The following is a 19739-nucleotide window of genomic DNA, read 5'->3' as shown; positions in this document are numbered from 1 at the left end:
AAGGTTTCGATCCAAATGTCTACAAACTTATGTCAAAGGCTAGGTACGATTTCACCTGTTCTTTAAATCTTGGAAAGAAGAATGCAAACACCGTTAACGACAAAGAATGTGACCTTATCGAGACTCAAAAGAAGTTGAAAGAGCATGATTACGGAGTTGACAACAACAAAGCTGGACTTGGCCTCACACCAAATACACCCGTGAAGATTTCTAGCAAAGCAAAAAACATCAGCGCTGGACACATCAGCGTGAGTGCTGAACAAAATCAAGATAAGCCTAAACCCGTGCCTTGAATGTCAGTCTTTGATAGGTTGAATCGTTCAAAACCTAGAATTTCAACACTTAATCGCATAGGTGGTCAAGACTGAACTTCCGTCTTTAAACGGCTTAACACACCAACACACCAAAGCTCTATTTTCAAAAGGTTGTCAAAACCTAAGAAACAAAGTAACACGACTAGCTCTCTTTCACGATGGTCGGCCTTGGAAAGACTTGAAGAAACTAAGCAGCCTTCTAGAAAGTGGAAGACAACGCCAAAAGACGAAGCTCGACGGTCTAGCAACAAAGGATGATGTTCAAAGCTTGATTCTTTCAAGGATAAAGCATCAAGCAACCTTGGAAGTTAAAACAAAATGACAACAGAAGGAAAAGTGGCGCACCATGATGCGAGAATTATACGCACACAAATTAAAACCCTCTTGTGACAATTGTAGTATAAGTATAAGTAGGGATCGTTCTGGACCGGGGATTAGGAGGGATTGTTAATCACTTGGATTTGACTTCAAAAACGTAAAAACAAGTTTAAAACACTATTTGATGCGAAGAATGCAAAACTAAAAATAAGAAAGATTAAGACTAAGACTTAAACAGAATATGGGGGGGGATTTAGGTTTGGACGAGATTAAACTAAAATGGATAGATTGCAAAGAAAACAAATTGTAAATAAGAATTTGACGGAAATGAATGGATGGGAAGCTAGCTAAGGGGTTCATCTCCACACATGTTATACTTGCATACAAAACGATTTCTAATTGATTTTCAATAAACCATGAATTCTCAACACCCCGGGTTAATTAGGTCTGCTTAAATTAACCGTCAAGTTTTCCTTAAGTTAATGAATTGGATGATTGCATACGACAACCCAAAGCATTCCCCACAAGTTCCCTACATGAATTGCATAATAGAGATACAAGCAAGAATCATTAAGTTCTTTGAAAACTATAAGTGTTGACGAGGCATTCGTTACTATGATTGCATGAAACTTATGCCAAGAATTTGTTTAATGCGATTGTTTATAAGCAACCTCCACTACTTGTGAATATAAGTTCATAACTATTACGTGAAACTCACTTATATTCTAGCGTCATATTCATGCATGAAAATTAAGCGTGAACTCTCAATAAACATACATAAATAGGTTATCAATCAAATAGTTAAACAAATTGAATTCACAACTTATGAAACGCAATTAGAAGTAATCAAATCATATTGCAAGCATAAACATATATTTCGAATCACCCCCTAGCTAAGGGGGGTTTAGTTCCTCATACGTACAAAACAAAGAGAATTGAAATTAAACATTGAAATCAAAGAAACGCCTAAACATTCCAACAACTCAAACTTGAATTGTATGAACGTTTAGGCCCTCTTCTCTTCCTCTTTATTGTGGCACAAGGTCTAAGGGATGTTGTTGGTGTGTTGAATGGATTGGGGAATTATGGAAATGGATGAGGAGTGGTGTTTGGATTATAAGGGAATGGGGACTCACGGCTAGGGAAGAATGGATGTGTTTGTGGTGTGTTGTGTATGAAAATGAGATGTGTCTAGGTAATGGGAATGCAAGGGTTTTTATAGGAGGAATGGAGGTGTATATGGCTGTTTGTTTAAGCATTTATGTGGCTGGAATGTGGTGGAAAAACAGCTAGGAAAGTTGTGGAAAGCTGGAAAGCATGTGGCAAGCTGGAATTGCATAAGGAACCCACGGCACAAAGGGATTTGGCTGCTGGAATGGGTTGTTTTGCACGGCTCATTGTTGGAGAATGAATGTGTGGCTGCATGGTTGAATGATTAAAGTGCATGTGGGTGAATATGTGGCTGAAATGATGAAGAGAAGTTGCTGAAAATCTAAGGGGAAGGCACGGCAAGGATTTCAGGATGCATGTGTGTTGGTATGTTGTGTGATTGTTTTGTGGTGAATGGGATTGTGGTTGAATGATTAAGTGGCTGAATTAAAGAATGGGAGTGCATGTGATTAAAGGGTGGGAGTGCATGTGACTTGGCTGAAATGAAAGGGAATGCACGGCATGGGGGTGTATGAGTGAATGATTGAATGTGCATGTGGGTGAATGTGAAGGGATTATGCACGGCAAGGTGTGGAGTTCTTTGGTGATGAATGCAATGATGAAGAGTGAATAAAAAATGCATGTAGGGTTAGCTAGGTTGGCTTTGTTTGGGTGCATGTGTGTTGGAAATGGCTGGAACAAAGGATGTATAAGCACGGCACAAAGTGTTTTGTAAAGGGGAAGATGGTGTGTGTAATTGCATGTGTGTGCATGTGGGTTTTTGCATGGCTTTTAAGGATTGTTTTTGATGGAATGGATGGTTCTTTGCATGGCTATAAGGGAGAGAATAAGAGAGAATGGGCTAGGCCCCTTGTTGTATGTCCTAAAGTGCATAAATGGCCTTCAATTTCGTCCATCCTCTTGGCTCCATGGATAAGCTATCCAATTCATGCCCAAAAATGCTCCAAATAGCCTCAAAATGCACTTTCTTGCTCCCTAAGCCCTTAGAACCTGAAAACACACAAAAGAAGCATAAAGGACTAAAATAACTAGAGAAACATAACGTAAATGCACGAGAACAAGCCATTTAAGTCGCATGAATATGCTCCTATCAAATTCCCCCACACTTAGCTTTTGCTAGTCCTCGAGCAAAACAGAAAAAAAAAACAAAACAAAACGAAACGAAACAAAACAAGTAAAACACAACCTAAACCTTCCAACAATCGTCTTAGGGATTTCCAATGCACATGACATGTTAAAAATCATCATTCCCACAGATTTTAGTCATCTTCACACTTAAGTACATTCTTAATCATAGTCACCACATACTATTTCACAATTAAGCATTTAAAACCATGTTTTGAATGTAGTAACATGCCTTAGAGAGTTTGCTCAATTCCTCACAAGATATGCACTCAATTTTCACTCAGATTTTTTGACTACACACCCTAATCTAGTCATATGTGAGAAGATTGATGTAAACATGAAAACGAACACTCACATATATGTATCACAAAGAAAGCAATTTCTGGAGTTAATAAGCATTAATAAGCATGTTTAGATATGATCTCATGAATGGAATGCTACCACTTAGATGCGAGAACCAGTGACACCATATGCTCATACCAAGTTCAAACTCTACAAATTGAAATGCACAACACTCAAGATAGAAGACAAGGGTTGTAATGGGGCTTGGGGTGTTTGGCTAACAAAGAAGGGATATGGAAAACAAAGGTTCTTAAAGAAATAGTGAGCAAAGCATTCGAATCGACTTAGAATTCACTTTTGAATGCAGAAATCAACTTTTAATCTCAAAGGGAAGTTTCAAGCAATCAATTAGGGCCGAATTCAACGTTTTGGACCCTTCCTTCAACAAACAACACTTGAGAATACTTTTTCACATCTTTACAGCTCCTTTTTTTTTTTTTTTTTTTTTTTTTTTTTTTTTTTTTCCCGTGCCTCATTCAAGACTTTTGGCATACCCATATATCAAGAATTCTTCCCCCACACTTGTTTTCTGCAATGCAATGATCAAAAGGAATTCATCTTGAGTTATGCTTTTACTATGCTTCAAGAACAAAGGTATGGGTGGTCTTACTCTAGGCTAGGTGAGGATAATTGTGGGTTAACAAAGAAAGTAGGCTACACAAGGCTCAACGGGGTTAAATCCTACAAAACAAATAAAATAGGGAAATATGGCAATTTGGCTTTGGTGGTGGTCACTACACAACTTCTTCTTGAATATGTGTTATGCAAATCAATAACATGCTTTGAATGAAATGGGCATGAGTTCTAGCATTTTGAACTATATGATGAAACGCCTTCTAAGTAGTAACCAAGCAAAGAATAATGAGATCATGCAACGACTTTGGAAAACAATAATGCACAGATTTTAACTCTCCAAATAACGTTTAGGCTCAAGTCTCACAAGGTTGTAGCGTTTGTTTGAGTTCCTTCCTTCAAGCATGTTACAAAACCCAATTTTTCTTTTATGATTGCATGTGAAGTCATACATTATAACCATAACCAAGCATATACCAAGAGTATATCAATCTTTTCTCCATGTTTATAACTCTTTTTAACAGTCATGCAATTAAAAACCAAATCCTCATCATTGTGTTGGAAGGTGACCTACGACACAAACACACAAAAACGACTCAAAACACTCTTTTTAGGCTTTTCAAAACATGTTTTTTCAAATTTTTATGTGATTTTCGGAGTTATAAAACAAAACACACTAAAACATTCCAAATCAGTTTAAAAACATTTTAAAACAGCAAGGAACAACACTTGAAGTTATGGGTGATAAAATCCAACGAATTTGCATCAACATACTTAGTTACCCCCCCACACTTCAATCAAACATTGTCCTCAATGTTTTAAGCTTAAAACACACCAAACAAAAGTAAACATATAAAAAGCAACTAAACATACTCAACATGGCAGAATGTATCTAACAAAGAGAAGAGTTTAGGGATGCAAATCTGGAATTGGAGTGCTTTCTCGGCCTTCCTTTGTTGAATGCATGGGCATGATCTTGGTGATTCCACAAGCTTACTCTTGAACTGGGCTGAAGATTCTTTTGGTTTCCTCCAATCGTTGATTTTCCTTTGTGCTACTCTTGAACTGAGCTGGAGGATTCTGACACATGGCAGGCAAGCACGAGGTAGAGGTGATGACCTGTTTCTTTGTTCAATCTTTCCAATTCGTATTGAAGAGGGTTAGAGGATAACTCAGCATATGCAGTTGTTGCGTTTGCTGACTATCCACAAGATTGATGTTTCCTCGTCACTCGTCTTAGCTGTTCTCCAAGCCGATGTGGTCCCTTCTTTGGAAGTGTATCAACCTTTGAAGATGACTACTCGAGAGCAACGCTAGGTAAGCAACCAGGGAATAGATTCCAGGTAGTTGGTACCAGATCAGAAGACTGACTCCAAGTGCCAGCTGATTGCTCACTTTACTTTGCCATGCGAGTAATAACAAGGACAAAGGAAAGGACAGGGAAAGATCATGATATGAGATACCTTTGCTTTCGCCCTTGATGATATGAGATACTTTTGCTTTTGCAGAAGCAGCGAATGTCTCCACATGCTTCGATCCACCGTTTCCTCTTGCCTCATTTGTACTCCAGGCATTTGGTATCTTCTTTGGGGGATACATCCATGGTTGAAAATGTGTTCTCAAGAGAAGAAGAAAACTGAGCATGTTTGAGAGGGTTGGTTGCAGTTACATTCTCGGCCGAGAAGGGAAGTCATGCGTTTTTGGGTGTATGCCTTGCCATGAATGTTGATGTATATAGGAATTGTAATGGCAAGTGGCAGTGCGGATGCGGCAATGTCCTCCACGCGTCTTCTGAAAAGCCGGGAGCTTTTGACAAAGTGGCACGCGTTTTCTGAAAAGCCGGGAGCTTTTGACAAAGTTACACACGCTTTCTGAAAAGTCGGGAGCTTTCGGCTTGTCACCCACGCTTGTCGGCAAAAGTGTGTAGCTGCTTTCTCGGCCTCCACGCGTCTTCTGAAAAGCCGGGAGCTTTTGACAAAGTTACACACGCTTTCTGAAAAGCCGGGATTGCGTCTGAAGAGCTGGCGATCTTTACGCCGGAAAATCCGGCTTTGAAGAGTGGTGTCTCTTCATTTCTGAATTGGTGATTGTGTCGCCTTTCCTTTAATAGAGGTGATCGATCACCTCTAGCATGCACACTTTGAAGATTGCCCAGAAATCGTCTCCGGCCCGTCGAGATTTTACTCCATCCAACCCTTCTCTTTTAACTTCTTGAACAATGGCTAGCTCATCTAACCCATCTAACCTTTGCTTAGATTTGAGTCTTAGCAGTGATCCGGTTGCGCCTCGTCAGGGTAAGGTATGGTGCCCGTCTTTCTTATCTTCTCATGGCCCTTTTACAGGTGAGGACTCTGTGATGACGGATGCAACAACAGCTACGATAGTAGCTCGGAACCTCCTCACTCCCAAAGATAGTCAGCTGCTTTCAGGACGGTCCGATGAGTTGGCCGTTCAAGAGTCCCTGGCTCTCAGTGTTCAGTGCGCTGGCTCTGTGTCCAACATGGGCCAACGCCTACTTGCTCGCTCCCGTCAGGTTGAATCATTGATGGCGGAGGTGGAAAGTCTCAAGCAAGAGATCAAACAGCTTAAGCACGAAAATAGAAGTTTGCACGTGCTTGCCAATAATTATTCGACAGGCATGAAGAGGAAGCTTGATGAGCTGTAAGAATCTGAAGGTCGAATTCAAAATGACCGTCAAAGGCTTGTGGCTTTCTTCCAGAGACACCTCTTTCCTGCATCATCTAGCGTTCCACCAAGGATTGGGGCCTTGAATGATCTATCTTCGGTGCCTCCCGCTCCTATGCCTCTTGCTCCGATGCCTTCTGCTCCGATGCCTCCCGCTCCGATGCCTTCTGCTCCTAGAGTGTTGCCACGTAGTGGGGCCTCACGTACACAACCTTTGTGAAGGCTCCATCTTTCTGCCATGTTTAGATACAATTGTAATTTCTCGAAAATCAATGAACAAGCTTTGTTTTATTCACTGTATTGGGTTGCCTCCCAAGTAGCGCTTTCTTTTACGTCTTGCAGCCGGACGAGACCTTCTTAGGCTCAATTGGAACCCACGGCATGGAATTTATCTTTGAATGGGGGGGTGATACTTGAGATGATCCGGTAATGGTTCAAATTCTAAAGTGGGTGCTTGGATCATTAACAACATATTAGTATAAAAGAAAATTGAAATTCGGGGAGGCGGCTTACCTGTGTGCTCCGACAAGAACTCAATGACAAACACCACTTCCTTGAAAGTTTCAGGGATATTGGACTTGGCCAGATTGCATGTGATGGTTATGACTTGTCCAATGTCATCAAATTCAACTTCTTTGGGTTTTGTGGTTTCAAATATGTCCTCTTTGATGAATTCTAGACATTCCCCAATCACATCTTGCTCTTGATTCTTTGGAAAGGATTCGAAGATGCCTTTCTCACCCTCTTCTTCCTTGGATTGCATGATTATGCAAGGAATAGGGACATTCGGTGGAACGGGTTTAGAAATAATTAACTTTGGAACAACCTTACCTAAATTGGATGGCGTAGGAGCAATAGGTGCCTACAACAAAGGTGTTTCCACCCTTGCCATAGGTTGCGTGTGTTCCTCTTCCTCAAATTGCAACCTTTCATCTTCCTTGTAATTTGATTTGGATGGTTTAGGGTCCGTTCCAACCTCCTTGCCACTTCTTAACGTGATAGCATTGGCAGTTTCAAATCCTTCCTTCGGATTTGCAATGGTTGAAATAGGGAGTTTGCCTTGGTCTTGAAATTGTCCTACGAACTCCGCTATCTGCCCAATTTGCTTTTCCAAGTTGTCCAACCTTTTGTCTTGATTTTGCCTTGCTTTGTTTTGATCTTCTTGCCCCTGAGACAAATTGGTGAGTAACTCACTAACCATATAATTATACAAAGACTTACTTGAATTTGTTTGGGCAGGTTGTGGTGGCTGCATAGGTGTTGTATAGAACTCCTCATATGGTTGCCAATATTCTCCTTGTTGAGCCTCCTCGACTTGGTTTTGTGAGCCCTGCACCAAAGAAATTAATTCATCAAGAGCTTGATTATAATCTATTGACACACCTGAGTTTGGTTGGGCATATGGTATATGAGGTTGTGGTGGATGTATAGACGTTGAATAGAACTCCTCATAGGGCTGCCAATATCCTTCTTGTTGAATATGTTGAGGTTCCCACCACATAGAGTTTGAATGATCACTCCAATCTGAATTGTAAGTATTGGAAAACACGTCATTCCTTGATTGATTATGATCAAATGTACCAACTCTTTGCATTTGGTACTCTTCCATAAGCTGTGACAAAAGAGAAGCACTATCAAGTGCCATGTCTTGCTTCTAAAATCAACAAAATAAAACTAAATATATATACACACAAACGAAAATAAAACAATCCAAGAGATTAGCAAAGTTGCTAATCCCCGGCAACGGCGCCAAAATTTGATGCGAGAATTATACGCACACAAATTAAAACCCTCTTGTGACAATTGTAGTATAAGTATAAGTAGGGATCGTTCTGGACCGGGGATTAGGAGGGATTGTTAATCACTTGGATTTGACTTCAAAAACGTAAAAACAAGTTTAAAACACTATTTGATGCGAAGAATGCAAAACTAAAAATAAGAAAGATTAAGACTAAGACTTAAACAGAATATGGGGGGGGGGGATTTAGGTTTGGACGAGATTAAACTAAAATGGATAGATTGCAAAGAAAACAAATTGTAAATAATAATTTGACGGAAATGAATGGATGGGAAGCTAGCTAAGGGGTTCATCTCCACACATGTTATACTTGCATACAAAACGATTTCTAATTGCTTTTCAATAAACCATGAATTCTCAACACCCCGGGTTAATTAGGTCCGCTTAAATTAACCGTCAAGTTTTCCTTAAGTTAATGAATTGGATGATTGCATACGACAACCCAAAGCATTCCCCACAAGTTCCCTACATGAATTGCATAATAGAGATACAAGCAAGAATCATTAAGTTCTTTGAAAACTATAAGTGTTGACGAGGCATTCGTTACTATGATTGCATGAAACTTATGCCAAGAATTTGTTTAATGCAATTGTTTATAAGCAACCTCCACTACTTGTGAATATAAGTTCATAACTATTACGTGAAACTCACTTATATTCTAGCGTCATATTCATGCATGAAAATTAAGCGTGAACTCTCAATAAACATACATAAATAGGTTATCAATCAAATAGTTAAACAAATTGAATTCACAACTTATGAAACGCAATTAGAAGTAATCAAATCATATTGCAAGCATAAACATATATTTCGAATCACCCCCTAGCTAAGGGGGGTTTAGTTCCTCATACGTACAAAACAAAGAGAATTGAAATTAAACATTGAAATCAAAGAAACGCCTAAACATTCCAACAACTCAAACTTGAATTGTATGAACGTTTAGGCCCTCTTCTCTTCCTCTTTATTGTGGCACAAGGTCTAAGGGATGTTGTTGGTGTGTTGAATGGATTGGGGAATTATGGAAATGGATGAGGAGTGGTGTTTGGATTATAAGGGAATGGGGACTCACGGCTAGGGAAGAATGGATGTGTTTGTGGTGTGTTGTGTGATGCGAACTAAGTAAGCACACAAATTAAAACCCTCTTGTGACAATTGTAGTATATAAATAAGTAGGGATCGTTCTTAACCGGGGATTAGGAGGGATTGCAAAATCACTTGGAAACTAACTCAAAAACGTAAAATAAAGTTTGAAACACTAAACTAGACTCAAAGAATGCAAAACTAACAATAAAAACACTCAAACAAATCAAAAGACTCAAAGAATACAAAACTCTTATAAACACAAATTAAAACACTTTCTAACTAAATTGGATACTAAAGTAAAGGGGGATTGAGGTTTTGATGAAATTAAACTAAATGCAACGATTATAATTTAAAGGCAGAATGTAAATATGAATGTGATGAAAATATGGATGAATGCTAGCTAGAAGGTTCTTCTCCACACATGTCACACTTGCATACAAAATGATTTTCAGTTGGTCTTTCGATAAATTATGAAACTCAACGCCCCAAATTAACCGTGAATTGCACTAATTAACCCTCAGTTTTTCCACAAGTTATTAAGTTGGATGATTGCATACGACAACCCAAAACATTCCCTACAAGTTCCCTACATGAATTGCATAATAGAGATACAAGCAAGAATCATTAAGTTCTATGAAAAACATAAGCATTGACGAAGCATTCGTTACTATGAATTGCATGAAACTTATACTAAGAATTCATTCAACGCGATCGTTTTCAAGCGACCTTCACTACTTGTGATTATAAGATTGTAACTATTAGGTGAAACTCCCTCATAATCTAGCATCATATTCATGCATGAAAATTAAGCGTGCACTCTCAATCAACATACACAAATAAGTTATCAATCAAATAGATGAACGAATTGAATCCACAACTTATGAAATTCCAACCAAAAGTAATCAATTCATATTGCAAGCATAAACATGGTTTCGAATCACCCCCTAGCTAACTAGGGGGATTTAGCCTCTCATATTCACAACAAGAAAAATAAAATTGAATTTAAACATAAAGAACAAAGGATGGATTACACCTAGAACGCCCAACGAATCCACTTGAATTTCTGCGCGTCTAAGTCCTCTTTCCTCTTCTCTTTGCTGCGGCAATGATGGGAAGTTGTGTGTGAAGGCTTTCTGTGATGGGATGCACGGCTGTTATGGAAAAAGTCTGTGGAATGGTCTTCTCTCTTGCGGCAGGATGTGAATCCAATGTGGAAGTTGCGGCTGCACAGTTTTTTTGGGGAGAATGGTGGCTGCGTGGGTGGTGGAAAGGTTGTAATGGTGGTGGAAAGTATGGAGAAAGGCTGCGGCAGGTGGGGGAAAAATGGAGGTGGCTGCGGCTGGACAGTTTTTTGGGGAATGGATGCTGCGGCTGGATGGATGAAAGGCACGGTTTTAATGGGTTTTGGTGACTGCGGCTTGATATAAAAATAATAAGAATTAGGGTGAGAATGGTGTGGAATGGAGGGAGCGGCTCCAGGAAAAAATGGAAGATGGCTGCCCAGTTTTTTTTTTAGTTGGAATGCACGGCTAATGGCAAAGAAAATGGGAAAAAGTGGCTGCTGGAATGTTTTTGATTTTGTGCGGCCCTTTTGTTTTTTCTAGGTTTATTAGGTTTAATATGGATGGTGTGGACGGATTAAATGGGCTTAGGGTGAAGTGTAATGCACGGGTTATGTGTGTCCTTAGGTCAATGGCTGAATGGTTTTTCTTTTAAATCAATGAATGGCAGCGGCTAAAAGACAAAGACCATGGGATTTGCGGCTAGGTTCAAAATAAAAGATAAAAGGGTTAATGGCTGAATAATCAATGGCATCAATGGGTGCATGACGGCTAGGGAAAAGAATAATGGGAATGAATGGATTGAATGGCTTACGAAAATAGGAAATTAAAACATAAATATAAAGGTGCGGCTAGGAAGGGAAATAGGGCTAGGGCCTTGGTTTTGTGTCCTAAAGTGCCTATAAGGCCGTCAAAGTGGCTAGAAAATACGGACGTTTAAGTTTAGGAAAGGTTACCAAAACGGGAAACTTAGGGTTAACTTTCCTAAAATAGGAAACCTTGTTTGAGTAGGATTCCTCGTTTTGGTAAGAATTCATCGTTGGAGTAGGATTTCGTCGTTTCTTCAAGTCTTCAACTCATTCGTTCCTCTTTTGCTCCAAAAGACTCCAATTTGCATCTTCTTGCACACTTTGGCCTTATAATCTGAAAATACACAAAAGTGGCCTTAAACACTAAAATAGATAAGTAAACACAACATAAATGCACGAGAACAAGCTAATTAAGTCGCATGAATATGCTCCTATCATTGTGTATGAAAATGAGATGTGTCTAGGTAATGGGAATGCAAGGGTTTTTATAGGAGGAATGGAGGTGTATATGGCTATTTGTTTAAGCATTTATGTGGCTGGAATGTGGTGGAAAAACAGCTAGGAAAGTTGTGGAAAGCTGGAAAGCATGTGGCAAGCTGGAATTGCATAAGGAACCCACGGCACAAAGGGATTTGGCTGCTGGAATGGGTTGTTTTGCACGGCTCATTGTTGGAGAATGAATGTGTGGCTGCATGGTTGAATGATTAAAGTGCATGTGGGTGAATATGTGGCTGAAATGATGAAGAGAAGTTGCTGAAAATCTAAGGGGAAGGCACGGCAAGGATTTCAGGATGCATGTGTGTTGGTGTGTTGTGTGATTGTTTTGTGGTGAATGGGATTGTGGTTGAATGATTAAGTGGCTGAATTAAAGAATGGGAGTGCATATGATTAAAGGGTGGGAGTGCATGTGACTTGGCTGAAATGAAAGGGAATGCACGGCATGGGGGTGTATGAGTGAATGATTGAATGTGCATGTGGGTGAATGTGAAGGGATTATGCACGGCAAGGTGTGGAGTTCTTTGGTGATGAATGCAATGATGAAGAGTGAATAAAAAATGCATGTAGGGTTAGCTAGGTTGGCTTTGTTTGGGTGCATGTGTGTTGGAAATGGCTGGAACAAAGGATGTATAAGCACGGCACAAAGTGTTTTGTAAAGGGGAAGATGGTGTGTGTAATTGCATGTGTGTGCATGTGGGTTTTTGCATGGCTTTTAAGGATTGTTTTTGATGGAATGGATGGTTCTTTGCATGGCTATAAGGGAGAGAATAAGAAAGAATGGGCTAGGCCCTTTGTTGTATGTCCTAAAGTGCATAAATGGCCTTCAATTTCGTCCATCCTCTTGGCTCCATGGATAAGCTATCCAATTCATGCCCAAAAATGCTCCAAATAGCCTCAAAATGCACTTTCTTGCTCCCTAAGCCCTTAGAACCTGAAAACACACAAAAGAAGCATAAAGGACTAAAATAACTAAAGAAACATAACGTAAATGCACGAGAACAAGCCATTTAAGTCGCATGAATATGCTCCTATCACACCATCATCCACACTGGCCAATCTTCATGCGAACAAGCCCAAGAGGATGACACTGAAGAAGAGGTCCAAGACGTCTTCCACATCACAATCCAAGACCACAAAGAAGACAAAATCTATAAGGAAGATGTCACTGTTACACCACCACATTTTGAGGATAGGGGGTAAGCGACAGTTGATGATCTCAAGGAGCTCAACTTAGGCACAAGCGAGGAATCGAAGCCTATCTTTGTAAGTGCACTATTAAGTGCGGACGAGATCGAGAAGTACTACCAACCGCTAATGGAGTACAAAGACGTCTTTGCTTAGACCTACAAAGAAATGCTTGACCCTACCATTGCCGTGCGTCATCTTGCAGTCAAGCCTAGAACGCGACCGATAAAGCAAACTCAAAGACGCTATCGATCTGAGCTTATCTCACAAATTAAGGTCGAGATTGACAAGCTAATAGAAGTAGACTTTATTCGAGAGGTGTAATACCCTAAATGGATCTCCAACATTGTCAGTGTCCTTAAGAAATCTGGACAAATACGTGTTTGTGTAGATTTTCATGACCTCAACAATGCTTGCCTGAAAGATGACTTTCCCTTGCCAATCATCGAAATCATGGTGGACGCAACCACTAGCCACGAGGCACTATCATTCATAGATGACTCATCTGGATACAATCCAATACGTATGCTCCCGAAAACAAGGAACTAAAAGCCTTCTGCACTCCAAAAGGTATCTACTGCTACAAGGTATTGCCCTTTGGCTTGAAGAATGCTGGAACTACATATCAACGCACAATGCAGAAGATCTTTAACAACATGCTACACAAAAATGTAGAATGTTACATGGATGATGTAGTTGTCAAGACTAAAAAGAAATATGATTACTTGAAGGATTTATGAATGGTGTTCAACAAACTACAGCACCACAACCTTAAAATGAACCCTTTAACGTGCACATTTGAAGTCACTTTGGAAAGTTCCTCGACTTCATTATCAAGCACCGTGGCATTGAAGTAGACCAATCGAAGATCAAGGCCATCCAAAGCATGCTCGAACCAAAGAACTTACACGAGCTGAAAAGTTTATAAGGGAGGCTAGCCTTCGTCAAACGCTTTATCTTCAACCTCGTTGGACACTGTTAACTCTTCAGTTGACTCATGAAGAATGACGCTCCGTTCATATGGGATGATGCCTGTTGCAATGCCTTTGAGAGCATAAAAAGGTACCTGGCAAGCCCACCTGTCTTAGGAGCTCCTGTGCCTGGAAAGTCGTTCATCTTATACATTGCCACACTAGAAGGTTCCATTGGAGCACTCTTGGCACAAGAAAATAAAGACCAAAAGGAAATAGCATTCTACTACCTAAGTAGAACCCTCACTGGTGCTGAGGTTAACTACTCATCGATCGAGAAGATGGCTTTTACCTTAGTCTTTGACATCCAAAAGCTAAGACACTACATGCATGCTTACACCATCTACTTGGTTGCTAAAGCCGACCCAGTCAAGTATGTTATGTCCAAACTCATTCCGACAATGCGACTAGCTAAATGGGTGTTACTTCTTAATCAATACGAGATTTGTCTCAGCTAAAGCTATCAAGGGACAAGCGTTAGCAGACTTCCTTATCGATCATCCAATCCTAGCCAATTGGAAAATCTCAAATGACTTGCTTGAAGAAGAGGTCTTCTACATCAACATCTTCCCAACATGGACAATGTTCTTTGACAAATCTGCACGAACGGACGGAACGGGGGCAAGAGTAGTATTCATGTCACCACAAAGACAAGTACTACCATATTCCTTTCGACTAAGCAAGCTATGCTCCAACAATGTCGATAAGTACCAAGCGCTGGCCATTAGACTCCAAATGGCGATCTACATGGAAATCACAACACTAGAAGTGTATGGCGACTCCAAACTTGTAATCAATCAACTCTTAACTGAAGATGAAGTAAGGAAATATGATCTCATCCTATACTTTCGGCTAGCAACTCAACTGCTACAAAAGTTCAAGGTCGTGATGCTGGAACATGTGTCAAGAAAAGAAAATCAAATGGCGGACACTCATACTAACCTAGCCTCAAGTATGGCACTAGAAAAAGACGAAGTTGGGGACGTACTAATTTGCCAAAGATGGGTAATCCCACTCATTACTGAAATGCTACTAAATGACACAAACATCATCTCAATACTTCCAATCGACACTAAAGAATGGAGACAATCGCTGATCGACTACTTGGAGCATGGAAAGGTTCCAGACAATCCTAGGCACTGCTTTGAAATAAGTCGACGAGCACCTTGCTTCCTCTACTACAAAGGAACACTCTATCGATACTCTTTTGAATGAGTCCTTCTAAGATACCTAGGTGAGGAAGAAACCAATCAAGCCATGGAACAAGCACGCTCAGGCATATGAGAAGCGCATCAGTCTGGGCCAAAACTACACTTTCAGCTCAAGAGAATGGGTAACTACTGGCCAAGCATGATAAAAGACTGCTTAAAACACGCCAAAATGTGCCAAGCTTACCAATTCCATGCCAACTTCACACATCAACCACTTGAGCCTTTGCACCCTACAGTTGCTTCATGGCCATTTGATGCATGGGGATTGGACATCGTAACACCAATCACACTAAAGTCATCTGTAGGAAAAACTTATATTCGAGCTGTAATAGATTACTTCTCCAAGTGGGCTGAAGACGTACCTCTGAGGGAAGTCAAGAAGGAAATTGTCGCCCGTTTCATCAAGAAGCGTATCATCCACCGATATGGTGTGCCTTGCTACATCATCACTGACAACAAAAAATAGTTCTCCAACTAATTCATAGGACTCCTACCCAAGCTACACCTTATTCTCTCATATATGGCGAGGAAGTTGTTTTGCCACTCGAAAGTCAAATCCCTTCACTAAGGATAGCTATACAAGAAGGCTTGACTGAAAAGGAAAATGCAAAGCGGCGACTTTAAGAGTTGGAAGCACTCGTCGAAATGAAGCTCGAAGCTTAACAACACTTGGAATGCTACCAAGCACGGCTATCCAAGGCATTCAACAAGAAAGTTCGTCCAAGGTCTTTTCAAACTCGAGATCTTGTCTTAGCATTACGAAGGCTTATCATCATAACTCACAAGACAAAAAGAAAGTTCACATCAAAATTGGATGGACCTTATGTAATACAAGAGGTCTACACTAATAACGCCTACTAATCATGGCGGAGGATAGCTTAAAGATCGGCCCTATCAATGGCAGATTCTTGAAGCATTACTACCCCTAAACCAAACAAGCATTGCTCCTCGCCTGCATGAGCCTAAATTGCATAGGGCACAATGCTCATTGTTCACATGAGCTTAAAAGGCGACACCCAATGCTCCTTGTTTACACGAGCTTAAAATGCAACACCCAACACTCCTGGCCCGCAAGAGCATAAATTGTGTAGGGCAAAACAAAAAAAAATCAAAATATCATCAAAATCAACGTCAAAACTATCAAAAGCAATCCATCATTCCTTTGAACTATGCCATGACTTGATCTCTCCTCAACTAATGGTATGTAGGCAACTTGAAACTTCAAAACTTCAAGTATAGTCACATCATCAACAAAAACATAAATACTTTAAAGAATAAAGAGCAAATTCAAGAATGTGAATATTTTATTTTTTTAGAGGAAGAATTCAGCTACAAAGCCATATTACAAAATGAGCAAAAAAACAAAGAAGGCTTAAAGTACAAAGAATAGAAGACACTACTTGAAAGCTATGTCCCTAAAACTACAACGACAATCTTCAAGCAAGCCTTCCAAAGTCTTCAAAGTCTCCACATTGATAGAGGACGAGGTGGGCACTTCCATGGCCACTCATTTCTCTTACTCTAGGCGTGAAATCACCTTTTGATGCTGAGAAAGTATAGTTTCCTACTCCTAGAGAACACCTTGAAGTCGTGATGCTTCGATTTCCAACTACACTCGCTCACACGCCAATGCTTCTAGACGTGCCTAGACAGAAGCTAAAGAAGTCTTTGTGACTTGATAACTTTATGAAGCAGTTTGCTGAGAAGATCGAACTTGGGCAGTTGATAAGTCTATTGTCACAAGTTGTTGAGCTCTAACCTCTGGACTTAACTTCTTTAAGGAAATAACATGCCAGGAAGAATACTCTATTGAGGCGGCCATAAGTTCAGTAATCTTGACTTTCAAGAGCGAGGAATCAACGTTAAGGTTGTTAATCGTAGAAACAAGCTTTCACAAGTCCTCCTCGAGAAACGCAAGGTCCTCCACTAGGCACTTTGAAATCCTCTTCTCAATGTGGCTCTTGATATCCATGGCCGCACTAAGGTTGATGCGATGGATAAGCTGCTTAGTGCCACTAAGGTTCGGCCCTCTAAGAATGATCTTGGAGCTAGCTGGAAAAGGTGTTGGACGCATGATAGGCTCTTGCATTCCTTCACCTACACACAACAAAGTTGGGCAACTTGACGAATTTGTAATAAGCTATGCACCGGATGGGTATCTAATCTCCTCGCCCATAGGTAAACTACTTCCAAATAGTATTTCCATAAAAGAATGAATGCCCATGTTCACCAAATCAAATGAACAAGAGGGCCCAACCTAAAGAAGACAAAGAAAGATGTTAGAAACAAAAGCTAAACAATGAAAGCATAAGAAATCACAAGAAAGAAGGAAATACATACATCTTTCTTAAGTAAAGCATGGCCATCAAATTGAGGAGGCCTCAATACTTTCTTCTTCTTATGATGAAAATTGACATCACTATCATCCTGAGCACCTTCAAGTGGTCACTTGTTCAAAACTTGTCGGCACTGCTACAAAATAAGTTCATCTTTGTTCAAGTCAACTTTGTCATCCGCCTTTTTAGAAGCATCCAAATGCTAAGAAGACAAACACAGGCATTTAAGAGCTAAGGTCGCAGGTCCATCTTGCAAAAGAGCAGTGCTCGTACAATCAAAAGGTGCCAGCTGCATAGGAACCGCAGAACAACCATCTCTCGGCACATTATTACATGAATGAGAAGAATTGGTGCCAATTGTCATCCCCAAGTCTTCATGGTGTAACTTTGACCACCAACCTACATAGGCACAGGTCACTGGATTACTCTTAAACTCTTCCTTGGCCGGCAGGGTGATAGAATCATTTGTGCATGCACAGGTACAAGATTCTCAATGCATATACATGACTTGCAAGGATTCTGACTATGCATTTTCCTTCAACTTTCCTGGCACATAATGGACAACGCCAAATTACCTGTTGAAATGGTGAGGACTATACCACTGAACAATACATTAGTCTCCTTGCTGCAAAGAAACATACCCTGAGCAAAAACTTGTAAGATAATACAAGTCTAAGAAATGAAGGTGTGAATCATCTATGAGGCCTCCCCGCGCCTAGGCAACCCTTGCCAAATGATCTATTCATAAGCCTTCACAACTGCTAAACAACGCTTGCGCTTGCAAATCATCAAGGCTTTTTGCAGAAAGCATGCCAGAGTACTTTATCATCAAAGGCCCCTGCTTGGTTGAAGTTGACGAAGAAGGCCTTGACTTGTCTGAAGTTGACGAAGAAAAATGAGTGCTAAAATACTCACCCAACCAACTATACACATATTGGTAGAGGAGTGTAGCAACATAATCCTCAGTGTTCGCATAGTTTGAAATAATACTCAAGCCATCACAAATATTGGCTAAGATCAGAATGGTGAGGCTAAATGATTCACCTACAACCATCTTGCTAACCACTTTAAAGACTCCATGACAGATAAACTTGACATCATCCTTGGGGAAAACAAACTTACAAAGCCAACAAGCTAAGAAAGAGGCTAGGTAAGATTATTCTGCATGCTTTGAAACTATGCCAAGTTTATCAAACATTTTCAACGCAGTAGGAGCACGACACTCAGCTGAACCAATGGCACATGACGGATTTAAGTCTCCCTTTGGCTTGGTTGTCTTGTTGTGGTCACTTTTCTTTAAAGGCTTCTTGTACTTCATGGCACCCTAATACCAAAATCAGATCCATGAAGATATCTTCATGCCCGACTTACCGTGAAGCTCTTGGGAAAGCTTACGATATGCCCAAAACAAATAGTGGCAACTCGTAAGCAATCCTTGGCTATTACGATGAGAAAATTCCTCCACGCTAGGAACAACCTCGTCATAAAACTTACCATGGATCGGCAAACCTCTTATCTTGTGGAGATCCCAAAGAGAAATTGACATCTCCCCTTGAGCCGTGTGAAGTGTGTTGGTCGTTGAACACCAATGCTCAAAGAATGTATGAAGGACGGAAAGATGACAATCATAACCAAACAATGCATATACGGCATGATAAAGGCCCACGTTAGTAAGCACATCTTTGGATCGGCTCAGGACATCTTCAAGCCACTCCCAATAAAACTCAGCAAAAATGACTCCTCCAGTAGTCAATAAGGTGTTATTCCAAATCATAGCTTCACTACTGATGCGATCGCCAAGAAACTCAAACAAAATCGGTAGATTGTCACGAACATGGTGCGAAGGATTCAAGATAAGAATTCTCAATGTACACGCCTTTTTCTTCATATTTGGTCAACCAAAATTTGTCATCTCCCTAGACACTTTAGAAGACCACGACTTGATATGCATTGAGTTGTCATTCGCATGAAGAACAAACACCTTAAGGCTAGTCAACAGTGCACAAAGCTTCAACATGGTTCCCCTATTTTGCAAATCGCTTTCCTTCACAAGAATGGTGATGGTATTGCTCTTAAAGCACTTAAAAAATACCATGGCTTCAACGAAACAAACCAGGCAACATAAGCATAAGAGTAGAGCGGCAAGAAGAAAAACATTGCTTCACTAAAGCAAAAGACATGCAAGACAAACCTCAAGAGCGTTGAAGGATGACGATGACAGAGTCAGAACAACAAAAGGAAACAAGCCACAAAGCTTGAA

This window comes from Pyrus communis, chromosome 13, assembly GCF_041283825.1.
Source record: "Pyrus communis isolate YQ-2024b chromosome 13, ASM4128382v1, whole genome shotgun sequence".
NCBI classification, from domain to species: Eukaryota; Viridiplantae; Streptophyta; class Magnoliopsida; order Rosales; family Rosaceae; genus Pyrus; species Pyrus communis.
Note: the sequence above shows the minus strand (reverse complement) of the source record.